We start from the raw sequence: 22,839 nt of genomic DNA on the forward strand, positions 1-22,839 counted from the left end.
CGCCTGTGCGATTCTTAGAATAAGCTCCTTTCATTTTTTTGTATTATCAATTTGACGTTGAATATGATAATAATGTTTAATTTTAAGCACTGCTTTTATGTATATTTTGCAGACAGAAAGACAGACATGCAGACAGAAATATTTCCTCTATACAAACTATAATTATTGAAAGGTACAAATACAATGTAAAAATATTTCCGGTTTATTGTTCCATTTACAGAAATGTTCATACAGTAAGTCCCAGATCTATCGACCCGATTGGCTGATACAAAGGCAGCGGGAGAGGTGAAAGCACTAGAACAGTTTTATACAATGTTGAATACAGAACAAGATAGAGCTTTACATGGGTATGTTTTATACAATGTTAAATACAGAACAAGATAGAGCTTAATATGGGTATGTATTATACTGTACAATGTTAAATACAGAACAAGATAGAGCTTAATATGGGTATGTATTATACTGTACAATGTTAAATACAGAACAAGATAGAGCTTTATAATGGGATATGTTTTATACAATGTTAAATACAGAACAAGTATTCTGAATAATACTGGATTTAATCATGTATTTTCAAATAACATACCTATAGATTCAGCATGGTTTAAATCTTTTAAGTGTGTTAATCGTCAAATGTATGAATTGGATTGGTTTAATAAAAGCTGTACCAAACCATCATTATCACTTTATGTTAAATTTAAAAAAAGGCCTGAGTTAGAAAATTATCTTACTGATTTTCATGGTGCTCAATTGAAATTTAAGGCAAGGTCAAATACTCTTCAACTTGAAAGTAGATTAAGTAAATGGGATATGAATAATACTGGTAATTGTATGTTATGTAAGTATGAACCTGAAGATTTATATCATTTTATGTTAAATTGTAAAGTACTACAAGAAGTGCGAATTTCAGAATTTGAATGCTTGGAACAAAACCTTAATGATTCTGGTCTTTCAGATCTATGGAATTCACTCCAGTTAAATAATTCAGAGGTTATCTTAATGAGTATACTTGGTGGTGATTGTTCTGTTCTCATTCCAACAATGTCGATTAATATGGTAAACAAAGCCCATGACATTCTTGATAAATTCTGCAAATCATATCTTAAGAAAGCATGGGCCTTTAGACAACGTATAAAGTCTAACATTATCGCGCGAATGATTTTTTATATTTTTTATTGTATGTAATTTGGTTTAGTTATCTTACTTTGTTCTTTTTCTTTTTTTTTATATCAATTCTGTTTACAGTCATCATACAGAACAAGATAGAGCTTTATATGGGTATGTATTATACAATGTTAAATACAGAACAAGATAGAGCTTTATATGAGTATGTTTTATACAATGTTAAATACAGAACAAGATAGAGCTTTATATGAGTATGTTCGTCGTGAGGTGGTTTCCCGAATGATCGCAAAATCAAAACGGTACTGGGTATGACCAACTAGCGTTCTTGTCACCAACTAGTCATCCATTCATAGAAGTACTGATGTAGTAGCCTATCTGTACGGTGATCATAGAATGAATGTGACCCGAGACATGACTAACTACGACTTTGGTGAGTTGGTGACAATAACGCTAGTTGGTCATACCCAGTACCGTTTTGATTTTACAATCATTCGGGAAACCACCTCACGATATTATTTTAATTATTATATTAATTTATAACACTAATTATTCCAATATGGCATTGTTCTCAATAGAATTAAATTTGCTGAGTGGAGTGGCAGCCATTTTGAGATTTCCAATGCCTGATATTGAGGATGAGATTGGATCAAGCTCATATGAGGATTAAATGGATTTATAACAATCCATGTCTAAGGTTATGAAAATGTTATGCCAGCATTTTTCAAATAACGTTGAAGCCATTGTTCTCAATATAATTGGATTTGGAGAGAGTGGAGTGGCAGCCATTTTTCAATGCCTGATATTGTAGTTGATATTCGATTAAGTGCATTTGTAAATTTAAACAGATATATTAATGATAATGATATAGAACTAAAGCTGAATTGCTTGAGAAAACATACATAATTAAACAACTCTATAAACACAAGGAAGCAAAGTTTGAAGAGCAGCTGAGCTGACCGTCAACCATGTTTGCACAGTCAACATTTTACTTAGGGACTGTTTTCAAATGAGTATCAATGCAATCAATCAACACAAACTTACTATTCATTGTAAATAAAGGATTCAACTATTAACATTAATCAATTAATATATCACTTTTATAAAAGTGGCAACTCAAATTATATAACAAAAGTAGAGAAACAAATATATATAAAGTATAACCAAAATACAGGGCAAGTTTATTGAATTTCATGTGCACAAGGTACAATCCTTCAATCATGAGAAAGACCTAACCTAACAGTCCTTGGTTTGTACATATTTAAAACTAGAGCAGCCAAAAACACAAAACATAAGGGTCATTTGAGCATTTCAAAATTGTAAAACTTTTTTGCATTTTGCGCACGCACTTGGGCTTACAGCTCGTACAAAGCGTATAAAAATGGTTTTTGCAATTGATTTTAGTTTTTCATAGCTAAATTTCATTCATTTGAACTTGAATTGCAAAATAACGATGCACGTGCACGTTAAACTTAACTTAATAATCATGTGCTAAAGTACATGTATGCAAATTTGTTCAAAAATATACCTATTTTAATCTGTTATAGCTCATCAGGATGGCTGATTACCTCATTTTATTAAGATGATAGGAAATAAACAAACAAACTTGTAGGCTTTTAAATGTACCAATTGCCTACTTTAAACATAACAGTCATCATTGAAACTCTTTTAACTTGTAGAGTGCCAAAATCAAATGTTTTTTTTTTTGTCTTGTGTGGGTTCGTCCAACTTTTATTATCATACTCTATTAAAAATATTATATTTTTTGAGCATATTTTTTCCTCTCGTTTATATGTTACAACGTTAAAAGTATTGTCACATGTCACATGTTTTAATGGATGTCTAATATGAGCATAGTTCAAAGGTTTATGACCATACAATAGGCCATAATTGGACAAAATGTGTTATTAGACTCTACAGAAACATGTATTTTCTTAACAATTTGACACTAAAAAATAATTTCATAGTTATGCGATTCTGTCAATAATGTTAGAATCGGCCATTTTTTTTTGCACAAACATGCCATTAAACTAAATATAAATGTGTAGTTTCTGAACAATTTAAGGACTAGTTTGTATCTCTCCGATTAGTGGTTGCTAATGAAATGAAATCAAGGTTAAATGTCAGTCATGTTAGAAATAGCACTTCCTTCCATTCATTTTTTGACAAACTTTTGCATTAAAGTGAATATAAAAAACATATTCTAAAGATGTTGACACCATATCAAGTATCTCTGACTAGCGGTTTTCCAGATATCCCCTAATAATCGCATATGATCAACCACATCCAGAACTGATCCATTTAAGGTAAAGTTAGCTGACATATAATCATTTCAGGAGTTTTTGGTTTAAGAAAATGTATAGTAAGGATGTGACACTAGAGGGTTTGGGTACCATTATTAGCAGACACCATTCATTCAGGTAAAGCATTCATAGGGACAACTTCACCAATGGTGAGGTCATCTACATATTATTTCCAGATCATCTGCAGTTATCAAACAGGGCGTAATTAATATTAATAAGAACGAGAAATAACACCGGCCCAAAGTAGTGTTCCCTGGGGGACACCACATTTAATGGGAAATGTAAGAGGACTGGGTGCCCGCAAACCTGGTGTGCATTACTCTGCCACTGAGCAAGCTGCAAACGATGGGAATAAAAGACGACCTCACCCCACAATTAACTTTCTTAGTGATCAATACGATCGAATGCCTTCATAAAATCAATCGCACAGATATTAACATAATTTCCTCCTTTATCCACATTCCTAAGAATTCAGGGGCGGACGCAGGGGTGTTGCCCCAGTTGACCGGGCAGCACCCTTAATTCATACTAAATTTTTTTTTTCCCACTTATTAAATTTAGATCCTATTTCATCGTAAATAATAACCATTAACGTTATAGAATTCCAGGGTTGGAAGAGAATGTAAATTGACAGACTGCAGCAGTCAACAATGCCGTGCACATTTTACCAAATAGACTGTTTAAGTTGTGCGTCTCCATGTTTGTAATACGAAAAATAAATTTAAACATGAATGCGTTGATATTCATTGCAATGAAACCAACTATCGTCCTTTTGAGCCGTCCTTATTTTGTACAATATATACTATTACCGTACTGACGCGGGTATAAGCCCACCCCCCTCGAACATGAAATCACGTCAAGTTTGGGGGGTGGGCTTATACCCGAGGATCCAAAAATGCAGATCGTCAAAAACAGCACATGTACACTGTATATTCCACTATGCGAGCGAGCGCCCTCACGTGTAGGACGTTGCCTCTAAATACACGAGGTGTAGAGTGTCGGAAAATCAAGTTTATAGTTCGTGTAATTTATCGTAAAATATCTTATTTTAAACATCAATTTAACAAGAATTTATCAAGCAGAAAAGCAAGTATACAATGTTCGTTAAATAGAAATGTACCAAAGAAATTTAATAAGCTTGTTTATGGCAGCCGATACCAAATAGTGGTTTTCCGTTTTGGCGACTTGTAGCGTCGTGTGTGAAGCGATCTTCGACCGCGATGGAGTGTAAACAAAACAGGACCGCTAGGCCTCATATGGCCTAGCGTATATTAGCCTAGCTTGGTTATGATCAAAGGTAGGTGTATTCGGTGTATCGACGTCGCCAAATACAAAATAATATATTACGACACACACTGTAGATCTTCGAATTAATGGATGGGCTTATACCCGAGTGCCTAATTTTTCATGAAAATTAGTCAAAAGTTGGGGGTGGGCTTATACCCGAGTATGGGCTTATACCCGCGTCAGTACGGTAATCGGAAACGGAAAAAATACTAGTTCAGAGAGAGCGCACCACATGTTTATTAATTATTCATTCGTTTTCTTTCAGTATAATAGGGTAACCCTCTCAGTAATAATATAAAAACTGCTCTTTCGAGGGGCCTTACGACATGCACATTTCGTTTTCGTATAGTAGTGTAGCCCTCTCAGTAATAATAAAAAAAAGTTTGTGATGTCGATGCGTGTCCCTTCCCCCTCCCCCCCCCCTTTCACTTCTTTTGCTAGTTTTTATAACCTTCCAAGGCTCGGTATAACTAATAGGAGTTCACATCCCTTGGATCTGCCTTTTAATGATGCATGTTATTGTTAAATGCATGCAATGTTTAGTACTTTTGTGCAGTATTACAGGTCGAAACTCCACGAAATTAATACAGTACAATATCGGCTCTCAACAATTTTATTATAGTATTTTTCAGTTTTTGTAGCACTGTAGCTTATACCTGTCTGAGAAATCAATCTAAGTCTTAGTTTTTAATAGAGATATCTCTATTAATAGAGATATCTCTATTTAAAACTAAGATATCTCTATTAAAAACTAAGATATCTCTATTGCTTGAATAAATGACAGCTTAGCGCGCCATACTTTTGCTTAATATGAACACATGCGGAAAGATTAGACCTACGAGAATAAAGAATATCATTTGTGTAATGTTAATTTTAAATTCTATTCTATTATACAGTACATTGATAAATAAAGGAAACTTTAAATAATCATGTATATTATTACACAAAAGATGGAAATATTATAGAACCACGAGAATAAAAAATGTACATATACAGTAGGCCTACTGTATTTTTGTAATTTAATGTAATTTTGCTGACTTACAATTACATAACACACACACACAAGTCACACACACCCACACAGTACTAACTAGAATAGACATGGGCTTTAATAAACTTTAGTAATAAATTCTATTAAAAAACACTATAAACTAAAGGCTGATTATAATAATAATAATAACTAGAATTTAATTCGTCACTTTGACGAATTATAGGTGATCATTTTTATCATTTTAATGAAATTAACACTTTTTAAACATGCATACGTTAACATACGATCGTAAACAGAATTGATGTACGCCATCCTATGACATGATGCATACGCTTATAGTGCTGAGTTGTGCCTATTAATATGCCATATACAATATGTACAGTATATACTGTATATCTATACAGTGTAGCATAGGTGAAATTACGGGACACACATCATGTTCTAATTTTTTGGTATGATGGAATTATCAAAATAAACTCGAAGATGACAATTTCGAGAGATAATGAATTGAGCAAATAAATATAAGAATTGGAAGAGAATCTGGCACGTAGAAGCGCTGTGCGCGCTCTTTGAAATTTGTATAACTTTGACGAAAAAGATGAAAAAACTACTTTTTAACTTCATCTGGCCATATGTTAATGTCACAACATCCGATAGGCTTGGTTTTTATATGAATTCATATCTACATTTCATCAGCTTTCATAATAAATTATAATCATCAAGGTAACCTTCAATTCTGAAGAGCTGTAAGATATTCAAATTTATGGCGAAGGTGAAATTACACGACCTACGTTATTCAACTTTTTACGCGTGATGACGTCATCAAAATGAAAACACTGACAAATTATGAGAAAGATAAATAATTAAGCAAGCACACACTGAAATTTGCGCGAAAATTGAGCTCAAAAAGCATTCTATTGAATGTGATAACCTACACAAAACGGAAAAAAATCCTAATTTTTAAATTCAAGTGGCCATTTGATGACGTAATACCATTTTGTACTACTGTACTAATGTGTATATACATTTATTTATATCTACAACTCAATGGCTTCCCGAATAAGTTAAAAAACTTAGGGGTCATCGCGCATTCTGAAGAGTTATTTTCATTTTTATTTTTTTTAGCACTTTTGTACAATTAATGTGTGCATTTTGTCATTTGTAATGTGCTCGTAGAGCACTATTTTAAGTGGAAATGGACTCAAATTTGGTGAATGTACTAAGGATTGCGAGTAGAATGTGATTTATACATCAAATTTTATTTTTTACGCTTTGTACGAATCGCGTGCGCAAAAACGTGTTTTTGCCCAGTAATCTTTTGAAACACGCAAATGGCCTAATTCATGCTCTAAATTGATCAAAACCTAATTTTGAGCTTTGTAAAATTTTAACGCGCGATTTCATGCGCATGACCTTTAAACTCGCAGGTTTTTATTTTAATACGTGAAATATTAATGCGCGCTCTTTTAAATGTAATGAACTATGACGCAAAATATGAAAATACGACTTTTTTTATTTAACTGGCCATATGATGACGTCACAATATCCGATTGGCAACATTTTCACATGATTTTGTATCTACAATTCAATAGCTTCCAGAAAACGTTTTAATTGTGATTATCACATTTTATTCTTACGAGCTATAAAAGATTAAAATTTACTGTAAAGATGAAATTAATGCCATACATAATTTAAATTTGTAGGCATGATGACGTCAAAAAAATTAAAATATTTTTAACTCATGCGAAAGATAGTTGATTAACCTAGACAATATCAAAATCGCGGTAAAAATGGAAACGGATAAGTGGAGATGCGCTCTATTAAATGTGATGACCTATTACGAAAGACACAAAAATCCTAAATTTTATATTCGCGTGGCCATACGATGACGTCACAATGTTCGGTTAGCCATATTAATACATGATCCGATATCTACAACTCATCAACTTCCAGAATATGTCATCCACAAAAAGTTGACAGTGTAGTTTAGAAATTACGACTGTTTAAAAAAAGGCATAATTTTGACAAATTTTTGAACTTTTTCATCAAAAACACGCGCAAATTGTACAATTCGACATGCTCGTATGACGTAACTTTAAGTCGAAATTGTTTAAAAGTTGGTAAAATTACTAGAAAAGGCTGGAAAAACATAAATCACTCGAAAAAATTATGTTTTTAACTGGGAATTTTTGACATGCTTAAAATGACATGAAACGCGTAGAAAGTTGATTAGAAATTGATTTTTCGCAATATAAAATTTTAACTAACGTAACTTTTTGTAAAACATGCCATTTTTAGTTCACTAAAAGTTTGCCCTTGATATGACTTAAATTTTTATAAAGGGTAAAAAAAAAATTACGCTTGGTTTTTAAGCTATGATCAATCATTAAAAATCATAAAATCGTGCGTAAGTCACGTTGCGCAACTATGACTTCATTCAAAATAGGAGGCGCACAACTTCACGTAAATGCCCACATGTTGTCAAAGTTATGAAATGTTATGTTTACACATTTTAGAGAAACGTGACTCACAAAAAAATGGGAAAGAAACTAGACATGAAACTCGTCACTTTGGCGAGTTAGTTATCCGCACGACAAACGCCACGTGCACGTCATACGTTGGAATTTTGCAGAAGAATATGATATGTTGTTAGTGCTGAATTCTGTCAATTTTGTGTCATATAGTATATGCATGCAAACAGTATAATCTGTATACATGTTACATACAGTGTAGAATAGGTGAAATTACGGGACCCGCCATTTATTCAAATTTGTAACATGGCGACGGTATCAAGATGAAACACTAAGATAGCAATTTCGGAAGGAAATTATCTCAGCAACAACATATTAACGTGTAGAAGAAATTTGAATACGTTTAATATTGATGCGCGCTTTTTAAAATATAATGAACTATGATGCAAAAGATGAAAATACAACTTTTTTTATTTAACTGGCGATATGATGACGTCACAACATCTGATTGGCAAAATGTTCACATGATTTCATATCTACAATCCAATAGCTTCCAGAAAATGTTTTAATCGTGATTATCACATTTTATTTTGACGGGCTATTTACAGATTAAAATTTACTGTAAAGATGAAATTAATGACCCACGTAATTTAAATTTTTAGGCATGATGACGTCATAAAAATTAAAATATTTTTATCTCATGCGAAAGATAGTTGATTGACCTAGACATTATCAAAATCTCGGAGAAAAAGAAATACGTATAAGCGTGATGCGCTCCATTGAATGTGATGAGCAATAACGAAAGACAAAAAAATCCTATATTTTACATTCGTGTGCCCATATGATGACGTCACAACATCCGTGAGGTAAAAATTCTGCATGAATTCATATCTACAACATATCTGCTTACATATTAAGTTAAAAAAATTAGGGGTAATCGTTGATCCTGAGAAGCTATAAAAGATTCAAAATAGGCATAATTTTGACAACATTTTGTAACTTTTTCAACTAAAACGCGCGCAAATGGGCTAAATCAACGTGTTCGTAAGACGTTATTTTAATTTTAAATGATGTCAATCACGCGTATGACCCTACGTGCGCGTGCGTTTTATTAGCTAATATTTTTACCCTTGACCTGAAGTTTATTTATAGTGAAATTCATTAATATGTGATAATGAATTATGGAGATATGATTGATAATGTGATTTCACAAAAAATGGTGTATAAATGACGTCACGGATGAGTGATCGCGCTGAAAAGCTTATTAGGACTAAGTTAAAGTATTTGAAAGACATTGTGAAATTTTGGTAATCATTGACATTAAACTTTTTGAGATAATTGTTACACAAAATAGTGTACAGAAACAATAAAAACAACAATAAAGATTTCATACAATAACAATAGGTGATCATTTTATTCTAAATGATCACCTAATAATACACTACATTTAAATAAAGCTACATGATTGAAATTAGCAGTTAACAGTACGGTTTTAAACTTTTTTAACTTGTAGAGTGCCAAAATCACATGTTCACAATAATCCACAGTGGAGCTACACTCAGACTTTCTCAGCTTATATCATGTTTAAGTATGATTAATTGAAAGTGATTACATAAAAAAAAAAAAGGGAAAATGTGGCAATATTTTCCAAAAACTAATTTCTAAAACTGCTGTAGTATAGTAGTAAGGCTAGAGGCCAAGGCAGCATCGCGGTACATACCTAACCTAGACTCTAGTAGGCCTATTGAATATATCCACGTCTTTCTATCTCGTTAAATTTGACATTTTAGTAGTAATCTCATAATCACATTATTACACTGTGAAACCGTATCCGGATATTCACCCCCTGGACATTTACCCCCCGGACAACTACCCCCCGGACAACCACTACTCCTTTAGGACAACTACCCCCCGGACAACCACTACTCCTTTAGGACAACTACCCCCCGGACAACTACCCCTTTAGGACAACTACCCCTTTAGGACAACTACCCCTTTAGGACAACTACCCCTTTAGGACAACTACCCCCCGGACAAATACCCCCGGACAACAACCCCCTTAGGACAACTACCCCCTGGACAACTACCCCCGGACAACTACCCCCTGGAACAACTACCCCCCGGACAACTACCCCCTGGAACAACTACCCCCTGGAACAACTACCCCCCGGACAATTACCCCTAGGAACAATTACCACCCGGACAATTACCACCCGGACAATTACCCCCCGGACAATTACCACCCATCCCTTTAGAACACCCTAACCACCCAGACCATTCAACAACCTGACTCTGCAACAGTGTATAATAGGAATTAATAACTATATTTTAATTCGTTACTTTGACGAATTACTATTCATTATAATTGTAAACAAAAGTAAAAGATTGAACATAAATATAGCCTGGTATAAACTGAAGATTGTCACACATGATCATAGGATAGTCGAACGTATTATATAGTACTCCCTGTATTTACTGTAAAGACTGGGTTCGCTAATAATAATAATAATTTTTGCGTCAGGACAATGCTTCGATAACCACTGGTCTTAAAAGAATTAATTTTTGTCTCAAATTCGTCATATATGTATTTTTGTACACTTGAAGAATAATATCACTTTTGATATTTGACCTCAATGTTCACTCACCGAATAAACGTCGATCTTTAAATAAATTCCCCTCAAATAAACGGTGACCATGTCATAATCGGCGTCTATTTCCATTAGATTATACCCCCTCCCATTGAATAAACAACTTTCTTCCAATAAATGTCAACCTAAAAACCACCTAAACAATAAACAGCCCAGGCCGTTTTTTTCAATAAATACGGTACTTTAAATCTAGCACATCTAGGGTCTAGCGTGCTGTTAAACAGAATAATCGGTTAAAAACGGGTGTTTCGAAACTAGAGACCCGAGACCCAATACGAAAAGGGAGACCTAAATATACGAAAAGGGAGACCCACGTACGAAAAGGGAGACCCCACTATACGAAAAGGGAGACCCCACTATACGAAAAGGGAGACCCTAATATACGAAAAGGGAGACCTAAATATACGAAAAGGAAGACCCAATTATACGAAAGGGAGACCCAAATATACAAAATGGGAGACCCAAATATACGAAAAGGGAGACCCACTATAAGAAAAGGGAGACCCCACTATACGAAAAGAGAGACCCCACTATACGAAAAGGGAGACCCTAATATACGAAAAGGGAGACCCAAATATAGGTCTCCCTTTTCGTATTGGGTCTCGTGTCATGTCTCTGGTCTCGGGTCTCTAGTTTCCAAACACCCGTTAAAAACAGATGATTTCATTTTTACAGAAACCGGTCCTATATATTTGTCTACTTTTGGATGGGGGAGGGGGGGTAGTTGCCCGGGGGGTAGTTATCCTAAGGGGGTAGTTGTCCTAAGGGGGTGGTTGTCCGGGGGGTAGTTGTCCGGGGGTTGTTATCCTAAGGGGGTAGTTGTCCTAAGGGGGTAGTTGTCCTAAGGGGGTAGTTGTCCGGGTGGTAAACATCCGGGGGTAACTGTCTAGGGGGTAGGTGTCCTAGAACCTAAAACATGATATGGTTACACCCAGAATGTTTTAATATACTTTTCGCCCGTCAAAAATAACATCGCGACAATAATATAGCAGATCGCCAGCTGCAGTAGTAGAGTGTGATCCTGAAAAATGTCACGTGATCATACTCCCTAGCAAAATAAAAACCCAATTGGACCCGAACGGAGGAAAGTGTCTATTAACGCAAAATTGCGCAATTTATAGGCGATAAAAATACCAGAAATAGAAAGATCTGGAAAAATTACATAAAAAAACATTTTGATTTTTTTTTAAGTGAAGAAATACATTTTTTATGATTATTCAAATATACACCTCTTTTGCATGTAAAAGAATAGGAAATTACAAGGTATCCCCGCAAAACGCAAAAAGGCGTGATTTTCAAGAAAATCGTACTCATTGAAAAAAAATTCAAAAAAATATGAAGTATGAGGGATGATATTTTAAAATAATAGTTTATTTAGAAATTTTCTGGGTGGAGCTCCACTTTTTAATGAAATCGCACGCCGCAACCACGGCGGAGAGAGGCCTAGAATAGACACGTTTCGCGCTCGCGAGGTCACCGTCAGTTTGACCTTTTAGTGGGTATACAATGGTAAACAAACACAGCGAGAGGTAGGCCTATGTTAAGCCGATTTTCCACTAGGCGAATTTGTTCGCGCGAATCCAACGTTTCGAAGAGAAAAAAATCGCCTACTCTCTTTCCACTACATGAGCGAATAGCTGCGACGTTCATGTTCCTCGCGTGGTTGCTGAGCATTTCGATTCGCATGAGTGCTCATGAAAGCGTCATAGCTCATTTCCTGAGCTCTGATTGGTTGCGCAATATTTCGCTTCGCAAAAAGTAGAAACAATTCGAACTAGTAAATTTCGCTGAAGCGAAAAATCAAAGGAACTAGAATTCGTCGAAGAAGGCAGTATGACAGACAGAAACGCGAATACGCATGTGCATAGCATGACGCTTTCGATTCGCGCGAACAAATTCGCCTAGTGGAAAATAGGCTTTAAAGCATGGGAGAACTGAGAGATGATCATCTTAAAAAGCAATCGTCAAAACTAGCCTTTGATGGAATGGCATGGTAAGGATGTTATTTATTTTCTAAACTTATGTTTTATATTCACTGTAGAATTATTTGGGCATTTGCTTCGGAATCATCGACTTTATTTATGTATTGTCATTTTTGGTTTGACACATATATATTTAGCCTATAATATTACGGTGCATTTAATACATGTTAACTGTTGATTTTATTTACAAATGTTGCGTAAATATATTAATTATTATCTTTCATTCTTCTTCATGCTCCTATTGCATCTTCCATGTATTGTGATGTTCTTCGGCGCTTAAACAGACACCCAAGCCTCCTAGGGGCCTAGGCCTAGTAGACGAAGTACCGCATCAGGCAACGCCACCGGGCGGGCGGAGAGACACGAGCACATCGTGGACGTACCTTTCCTTGAAAAATTTCCAAGATTTTGCGCCACTATCCTTCGGAGCCGACGCAAACCACTCAGCAAGTGTTGGAAAATTAAAAACAGGAATATTATTCAGTGATTTTGTGTAGTTAAATTCACGATTTATCCAACATACATATACAACATTTATGCACCTTGCAACAAAAGCACTCGACAGTCGCCATTTCTCAATGCTTCAACACGCACTAAAGGCGAGAGAGGTGTTCGGTTTGTTTACAAATCTATACCAAAGAATATATATCACAAGAATGAGTATTCCGCGATTTTTGCATGAGAAATTTGTAACAGAGAGCTCCAGAGAGTGATGCCCGCCCTCATAAGGGCGGATGTATACATACTAAATAAGACTTGATTTAATAGATATTATACATGTCACATTAAATAGAATTATGATAATATATATATTTCGCAATTGTAAACTATTTTATAATACATATTTATTAACAAACTAGTGTACATTCACTTTTACAGACAATTATTTACTAACATGCTAAATTAGTTCACAAAAAAGGCCTAACACAGCAACACCAAAATCAACAAATCGTTACTCAGCACTGGCCTATTCTTTACCATTGCCGCGTACTACTCTACGCCCGGTAAATTAAGTATTGTTTTTATGATATAAATTAGTATAAAATACATGTTATTAATAGGATAAAATGTTAAATGTCATTAACATTTATTTGTTTTACCAGAAACAAGTTAAATATAGGAATATTATTAAACTATCCTACGTGAAAACGCGTAAACACCAACACGCCCGGTCACGCTATTGTAGCGCCCGGTTGATAAAGCAAACTGTTTATACGGCAGTTTTTACTAAATAAATTGCATAAAACGAACAATTAAATATCCAAATAGTATTTAACATGATGTTGGCATGTAGTTGATAACATTTTTTATCATGAAAATACTACCGGTGGTCCAGCCTTTGATTTGTGAAACCGTCACAAAAAGTTGTATACATCCCATATACATCCACACTTATGGCGGCGCCCTACCACATGGACAATATTACTGTTACAGGGAAAATCGCGGATTACTCATTCTTGTGATATATATTCTTTGTCTATACCCACTATTTCTGATTGGTCGCGAGCGCGAAACGTGTCTATTAGAATCGTATCGCAGTTATAATCACGCTTGGGTGCACACGGAACAACAAAATTTAACTGCTGATGAATTATTCCTGTTTATTTTGTGACGTTTCACGAGAAAAAGCTCGCATCCAAGGCCCTCATTATTGTTGTCATGGTATCATTCATATGTATATTACATGATTGAATACTAATTGTGTTTATCTATTGTAGCATATGGAACGTCGTTTACGCAACATTTTGATGATATGAATTTTATGAAAATTTTATAAAATTCATATCATTGAAATGTTGCGTAAACGGCGTTCCATAGTAGCAAATAAAACGTCACTTCGAAATTTCGCAATGGACAAACAAAATCATTTATAAAGCCATGTTTTCCTGCGGCGACGTTATTCGATGCTATCGAAATTACCACTCTAGGCAATGATCAGTTTATACTAATTTTCGTAGCATTCTGGACACATCTACTAGTCTTTAGCCATGAATTCAATTCGTACGATATGCCTATATTACGTTATTGTTAATTGTGCTTTCTCAGAAAACCCATCTGAATCAACGAGAACATTGCAAGTACTTGTTGGAGAAAAAAACATTAAATTGAACTGTTTAGTTGTCGCCGTTAATGACGTCGCTTGGTATCATGTCAATGAATACAACGATGACACTCATCCAACTCAACTGAGTATCAACAAAACAACAACGTTTGAACAATATTTTGAACTTGCATATTATTATGAGCTGAAAACACATAATTATTGTCTTATTATAAAACAGATTAGCCGAAATTTGGAAGGTTTGTACATCTGTAAACTAACATATAAATCAGTTGTTTCTACTGTAGCGAAAACAAATATCGAAGTGTATGAGTTGCCTACTGACCCCAAGATAATTTGTGGCATAGAAACAACTGATCTTGTAGAAGGTAATATCGTTACTCTAAATTACACCATCTTTATTGGTGACGTTCCAGCAAATGTTACAATCTTTATGTTGGATACCAAAGGAGATTGTTATGTTATGTACAACCTACCAAACAGTCAACTTAGTTTGGAAATTAGTGTAACCCGTAACATGAACAGATTTCATTTCAGAGTTTCACATAACTTCCTTCAACAAAGTCTTGTCTGTGATACTCCACAACTTAATGTTAGATATTCACCACGGTTTGAAAGCATGATGCCCAGTACTTTAGAATATGACCACGGGGATCGTCTCAACATACCGATAAATGTTACTAATTCTTATCCCGCGGCAAACATCTCTTGGAATTGTTGGAGGAACATTAACATATTATTCGATTGTAGTCAAGCTGAATTAATGTCCAGTAAAATTCCAGGCATCTATAATTTATCTATAGACACAAGTTACTGTTCGGAGTTTATCATGACGTTGACCGCAACTAATACTTTAGGTAAAGATGTCCACAATGTTAGTTTAAATTGCAGTTACATCTATAATAAGGACCATCGAAAACCTTTGAAAGTATCAATGTGTATTCTATGTCTACTACTAGTAGTGGTGGTATGCGGCCTGGTCTATAGATACAAACAATGGATAACCGAACGATTGAGTAATGGTAGGTCGAGCTGGAGAGACATAATAACTCGTTGCTCTTTCCGTGTGCATGTAGAGTGTCGGACTGCTGTTGATGAGAAGATGTTGTCTGTTCATGAGGAGATGTTGCCTGTTGATGGGCAGATGTTGCCTGCTGTAAAGGAGTTGTCATCTGATGGTGAGGAGATGTTGCCTGTTGATGAGAAGATGTTGCCTGTGAGGAGATGTTGCCTGCTGTAAAGGAGTCGATATCTGATGATGAGGAGATGTTGCCTGTTGATGAGGAGATGTTGCCTGCTGTAAAGGAGTCGATATCTGATGATGAGGAGATGTTACCTGTTGATGAGGAGATGTTACCTGCTGTAAAGGAGTCGACATCTGATGATGAGGAGATGTTGTCATGCTAAATTATAAGTATACGATTATTAGCAGACTGGTGGACATTAATTGTTGTTATGCAAGATTCCAATGGTGCACCCAAACTGAAACGTGAAATGTGTATGCACTGAAAATAGCGGTTGGTAATTTTATACTGATTTATAGTTCTATTATTCAATTAACTTGTACATACAGGTAATTATTGTATGCACTATTGCAAACAATTAATACGATTAATTTTGTTGTTTAAAATAATTCAATTAATTTTAGTATCAATATTTAAAAAAATACTTTTAGACACACGACATCATTTACTATAACATCATTTAAAATTGACATAGATGACGTTTTATTGGAAAGAGTTTGTAAATATACTGGTTATTGATGATAAAGATCAACTTACTGTAAAATAACCAATCAAATTTTCAATTTTAAACTTTATCTCTCACCACTACCAGTTCATCTACACTTAAAATATTGTAGCACTGCTTAGTCGAATCTGTTAACAATATTTTCGATTTAAAAACGTAGATAAATAATTAATTGTTTCGTATGAATTTTATCGATTAATGTAGTTTTCAAATAACTTTATTAAAAAAGGTCTCCAATAGAGATATTTTAAATAATAAAAGTTACAAAAGGTGAATACTTTGAATAATTGATCTAAAACAATATTATAATAGTTTAAATGACCACCTGTTGCATTTGTAATAATAATAATAATAAATTGTCGCACTTTGTAAGAACTTGTTTAATTTGATTATTTCAAAACCTATATGAATGAATAACTGCAATGTGATTACGCGTTTATTAATACCTTTGCGGCTCGGCTTACTACCGCGACGCGGTATGATTCTATCAGAGTGTGCTCCAGGTCAATTAGCGTATTTGTAATATCGTATTAATTTATTCGAATAAAGCCTTCTCGAATAAATACCACCGAACGTCATTTTAAAGAAATTCCCCCTCGAATAAACGTCCCCGGGACTCATAAATCATGAATAATTCATTAGAACAATTATGACGTAATATATGGGACATTATAGAGGGAGGGCGCTATATAGGCATGGAGAGAAAATTAATAAATAAATTGTGTAAACAGCGTTTGCCAACCGAAATGTTTGGTTTAGTGGTAAAGGCTTAACATATTACGCTGGAGCCCTCGGTTTGAGGTCTATCAAGAACTTGTTTTTTTTTAATAGTTGCGAGAGATTATTTAGAGGGCTAGGTTTTGTATATTAAGGAAGTAGATCAGCTATCTTGCAAGTCTTTATAATAGAAAATAATTAAGCTAATGAATTATTCATCATTTCTGCCTTAACCTCATATGAAAAAAATAATGCCCCCGAGACATATGCATATTACAAAATATTGTATTTGTAGTGGAATTCATTGATTGACATAATCTACAATTGATCAAGCATTTCGATACAATTTTTACTGTATTTTATCATTTCTCGATTAATTGTGTTTTCACATATATCTTATATTTATTATTTTATTAGGCCTATATCTTGTATTTATTTGATATTACCATACAACCAAACAAATAAACGCCTCCCTCCAATAAACTTCCCTAAAAGCCCTCCTGAACAATAAACGCCCCGGGCGTTTATTCGAATAAATACGGTAATACTCATTCAAGTACATAATAGCGCATCGATATTATTGACAGTTTGTTATAAAATCCGACAGGTATTACAAAGTACGACGATACAGAGTGCGACAGTACAACAGAATCTAATTTGCTTACTCTATATAATAGTTTTCTGGTCATCTAAATCAATTTCAGTTTTGGCTGTTTGGCACACCCATTCTGGTCCACTACTGTGCGCCGTCATTGCTGGAGTCACCGTCTAAAAGGCATCTAAACACTATTATAGGTAATAGGAACTTGTTCTTCATTTTGTCTGTTCTCCTTTCTGTATGTTGTAAGCACTAATGTGCTCGTATATTATATTTTTAAAATGAATACCTGACGTTGGAACAGAAACAGGTCCAGAAAATGAATATTTATAAGAACCGCCTTAGGCCTAACTACTCATTTATAAAATCTGTGGGGTGAGGCCTGTTTCATTGATTAATACTTCACTGATGAGCATCCAGCGTTCTCAAGTTTCATTACGGCGCTTTTCTCTAAGCATGAATACAATTTCATTATGAGCTATCCGAGCGTGTAGAGATAAATGCGAGGTGTTTACAAATACGCCTGTTGGATTATTTATCCAATGGTGACACACCGTGTTAGCTAAATAGAAACTGAGAAGTCAATAATAAATTAAGTTGAAACTTTACCATTTTTCAATTATAGAAGTCAAAAGCGACTAAAACAGTCATAAACATAAAACAGTAACATGAGGCTCAGCAAGAAATCTTCGTTTTTCTCATGCGTAATTTATTTGATATTAAAAGCTGAAGCAGCATATAACGTAACTGTAACGCCTTCAATGAATATTTTCACCGTATTTAGTACAGCAGAGCTTAGATGCGTAGTTCAAGACACGGAAGTATACGCAGTAAATTGGTTTAAATCCAAGTATAAAATTATTGGAAATACAGATGTATTTGATCACACTTACTCTGTTGAGTGTAATTTCACAAGTAAAAGTTTCAAACTGTTAATTAATAAAGCTGCAGGATTTCATACTGGTATGTACACATGTGAAGTGTGTTTCGATTTGGAAAGAAAAACGTGTGCATTTAGCAATGTTGCAAATGTAACTGTATACCCGATTCCTGAAAGACCCAAATGCTCTGATGTTGAACACAATGTCAAAGAAGGGGAAGTCATACCTTTCGGGTGTTTTATGATTGGCGGTACACGCTTCCCAAGTATCTTGGAGGTATCCATTCTTTACAAAAACGGCACATCTCGACCAAACCTGTCGACCTCAACAGACAAAAGCATTTCACACAATATATCAATATCTTACGATCTGAACAACGCTGTGTTGTGCTGCACTGCCAGATTTCCAATAATAAATACGACATTAAAGTGTTCAAGTGGGCCATTTAATGTCAGCTACTCTCCAAAATTTCTTTCAATGACCTACTCAATTGCTGACTCAACCAATGCACCAAGTAACGCATCTTTTACAGTGGCAATCTCATCCAATCCTGAAGCAATTGTGACTTGGTCAAACTATGACGGACTTTTTATATACTGTAATGTATCTGAATCTGGAAATTGTAAGTTTTATGTATGTAATATCTATAATATTACAAACGGGACAGACGTTATTATTTTAGCTGATAATCATTTTGGTAATATCAGTCAGTCGTTAAATTTGGTTTGGGATCACACTACAATTACACCTATCATAACTATAAATACTAATTCTACAAATTATAAAATGGATTATGGTGATAATAAGTTTGCGATAACAATAACTGTTTCTGCTTCTTCAGTGGTGGTTGTGCTTGTTACGATTATTATTATTATTGTAATAAAGAAAATCCGGAAGATGAGCCAAATCAAGAATCAAAATATTCGTCTTAATGTTATTGGCGTTTCATCCACACCCAGTCGGACACAATCGGCAACACAACAACATATTTATGCAACAAAACTGTACAGAGTAAACAGTGCCGATAGTACAATAGGAGAAATAAATAAACAGGAAAGAAGACCAATGCAAATGGAAGGACTACCCAACATAGATCTCGGAGCACAAGACATGTTTGTAAATGAAATGTATTCTGAAAATTTAACATACAGTGAAATTGACCATCCAATGACTGTAAATAAAGTCGGAGTGACTCGGACAATTGAAAGTGTTGATAACACCGAAGTAGTAAACAAGCATTTTACACAAACTACTGACAGTAAGATAATACATAAACATAGGCCTAGAATTATTTGCATTCAACAATGCAAGTTTGACCATGTAATGATGAAGGAAAATCAACTAGAATGCTCACTTTGCCAAAAACAATACCATAGACATTGTCTCAAAATAAAGTCAACCGCGACATCCCCCGAAACATGGTTGTGTCCATATTGCAATGATATTCAGGGTACTGTTAAATCTATACTTCAGACCAGTTCGGATCAGCAGCAATTGATATCAGACATGGCTTGTAATATCGCTTCATTGACGGCAATGGTAAAAGAACAGAAAGATATGATTGCAAACCTACAAACCAGCAATTGACAACATTCGAAATATGATTTTAATGCGATACAAATTAGACTGATAAATAACAATGTTAGAATATAGGGCTACCATGAAGAAGAGATTGCATCTCATCTATGCTATATAATATGCCTACGTTTTGAAAACATGAAAAAAAAAACTACTACGGTAAAATCTTATTTTAATCAATAGATGTACACCCTCAACAGACAAATAGCTGAAGAAAATATATAATTATCAGACTGCTGCTGAGACTTATGCGAGTATATTTGTAAATAATTATGTGTAAAATATATATGCAAGTAAATCAGTAGTAAATGTAAATTTTCTTAGATTTTTTACGTGTAAAAAAATGAATACAGTGGAACATTATAAAATAATATTTAACCTATATAAACAATATTTCACAAATATTAAAAACGCCTATGCTCGGTAGCTTTAAGGTTCTGAATTAAAAAACAAAAAAAGTGAATAAAATCGTTAGACTTAGGCCTATAGTGTAAATATATTTCCATAATTTCGTTGTCACATTAGGACAGCAAAAACGTTTTAATCCGCAACCGAGACCAGGCAATTGATGTTTTGTTTTTAATCGTTTTTTGTTTCATAGCAATTAAAAGAAATGAATATTCAAATATATTGAGTGGTTGTGATTTTCTGATTTGTGTATTAATGACATCACTAACAGCTAAAAGAAAACTTATATTGGGCCAAAATAAAAACAGAGGGCGCTATCACAGAAACTATCAGCACCTCATGTTTTATACCAATTAATAGAGGGCGGGCTATACATTGGTAAATGAAAACTATGGAACGCAAAGTGTGCCTTCAGTGAAAACGATAGTATCACAAAATCATTTAAACGGCAGTTACGTGTTTAATTTTTTTACTGACTGTGTAGAACATTTCCATTTGCGACAATCGTAAACGGTGAGCAGGTTGAGTCTTTGCGATGTATTTTGCATAATCTGCTCCTGCCCAGAATGTGTATACGTTGTTGTATTGTACATATGTTGAAATGATTTTGAACTACTGTACAATAGTTAGTACAGTACAATAGAATAGACAGGAAAACTACTATACACTACACACTTTTTGCCGTTCTTGCTATCAGTCTAAACTGCCATTGTGTCTCCGCTGTTGATTTGAAAATACAGTACAAAGAAAACCAGATTACAATATAGTACTGTCATTTAATGACGTACATATGACTTGCATTGCAGTGGTACCGATAGTGTAGAAGGTTTAAATGCAAATGTACAAGGGGTGGGTATAAACATGGAGTAAAGAATTACTCCATGGTATAAATGGAAAAACTGTTTTTTGCAAACAATACAAAATAATATACAGAATACTTTCCACAAGTACTTTATTAGCTGTAATGCCAGTATACCTCTAAAATATTTACATCTCTACTGTCAATATAGATAAACATAAATTTATAAATAAGAAAATTGGGTTAAAATTATCCCCAAAATAAATCGTATTACTGTATCTAACTGTAGATATCCAAAATGTGACCAATGTTTAAACAATTTTCAGAAACCCTTAATCCCATTAAATATGTACAATGATTTCAAAGACAAATATCTATACATCTTCAAGCAAAGGGAAGAGATTTGAAAATGAGTCTTCCCATAAATTGTCACAGAAAGGACTAGCATCATTGCTTAGTGGTGAATTTGGAGCGTCACTGAAAGCTGAATCACCAGAGTCACTCATAGTAGAATACGATGGAGATGGTGATAGCGGATCAGTACTGTTAAGACCCAGCAAAGTTTATCCTATTCTTTATAACTGTTCTCAAGTATACCAAAATGACTATAGTTGAGAACAGTGTTAAACTGGATCGTACATTAATGTCTTTTGTTGTATATTGTTAAGTTTATCCTATTCTATCACTGTTCTCAAGTATACCAAAATAACTATAGTTGAGAACAGTGTTAAACTGGATCGTACATTAATGTTTTTTGTTGTATATTGTTAAGTTTATCCTATTCTTTATCACTGTTCTCAAGTATACCAAAATGACTATATTTGAGAACAGAGTTAAACTGGATCGTACATTAATGTTTTTTGTTGTATATTGTTAAGTTTATCCTATTCTTTATCACTGTTCTCAAGTATACCAAAATAACTATAGTTGAGAACAGTGTTAAACTGGATCGTACATTAATGTTTTTTGTTGTATATTTTTAAGTTTATCCTATTCTTTATCACTGTGCTAAAGTATACCAAAATGACTATAGTTGAGAACAGTGTTAAACTGGATCGTACATTAATGTTTTTTGTTGTATATTTTTAAGTTTATCCTATTCTTTATCACTGTGCTCAAGTATACCAAAATGACTATAGTTGAGAACAGTGGTAAACTGGATCGTACATTAATGTTATTTGTTTTATATTATTAAGTTTATCCTATTCTTTATCACTGTGCTCAAGTATACCAAAATGACTAT

General features: G+C 34.2%; 1 protein-coding gene and 1 long non-coding RNA gene across 2 annotated transcripts in view; one reads left to right on the forward strand and one right to left on the reverse strand.

The window, feature by feature from the left end:
* The window catches only part of LOC140044399 (pre-mRNA-processing factor 19-like), a 115,000-nt gene that overhangs the window by 82,427 nt on the left and 9,734 nt on the right, over positions 1-22,839 (reverse strand). The window lies entirely within an intron of this gene.
* On the forward strand, positions 243-2,857 carry LOC140043298 (uncharacterized). Its single transcript, XR_011844294.1, has 3 exons — positions 243-450; positions 1,246-1,278; positions 1,701-2,857. It is a non-coding gene; the product is annotated as an uncharacterized lncRNA (long non-coding RNA).

Source organism: Antedon mediterranea, chromosome 3, assembly GCF_964355755.1.
Source record: "Antedon mediterranea chromosome 3, ecAntMedi1.1, whole genome shotgun sequence".
NCBI lineage: Eukaryota > Metazoa > Echinodermata > Crinoidea > Comatulida > Antedonidae > Antedon > Antedon mediterranea.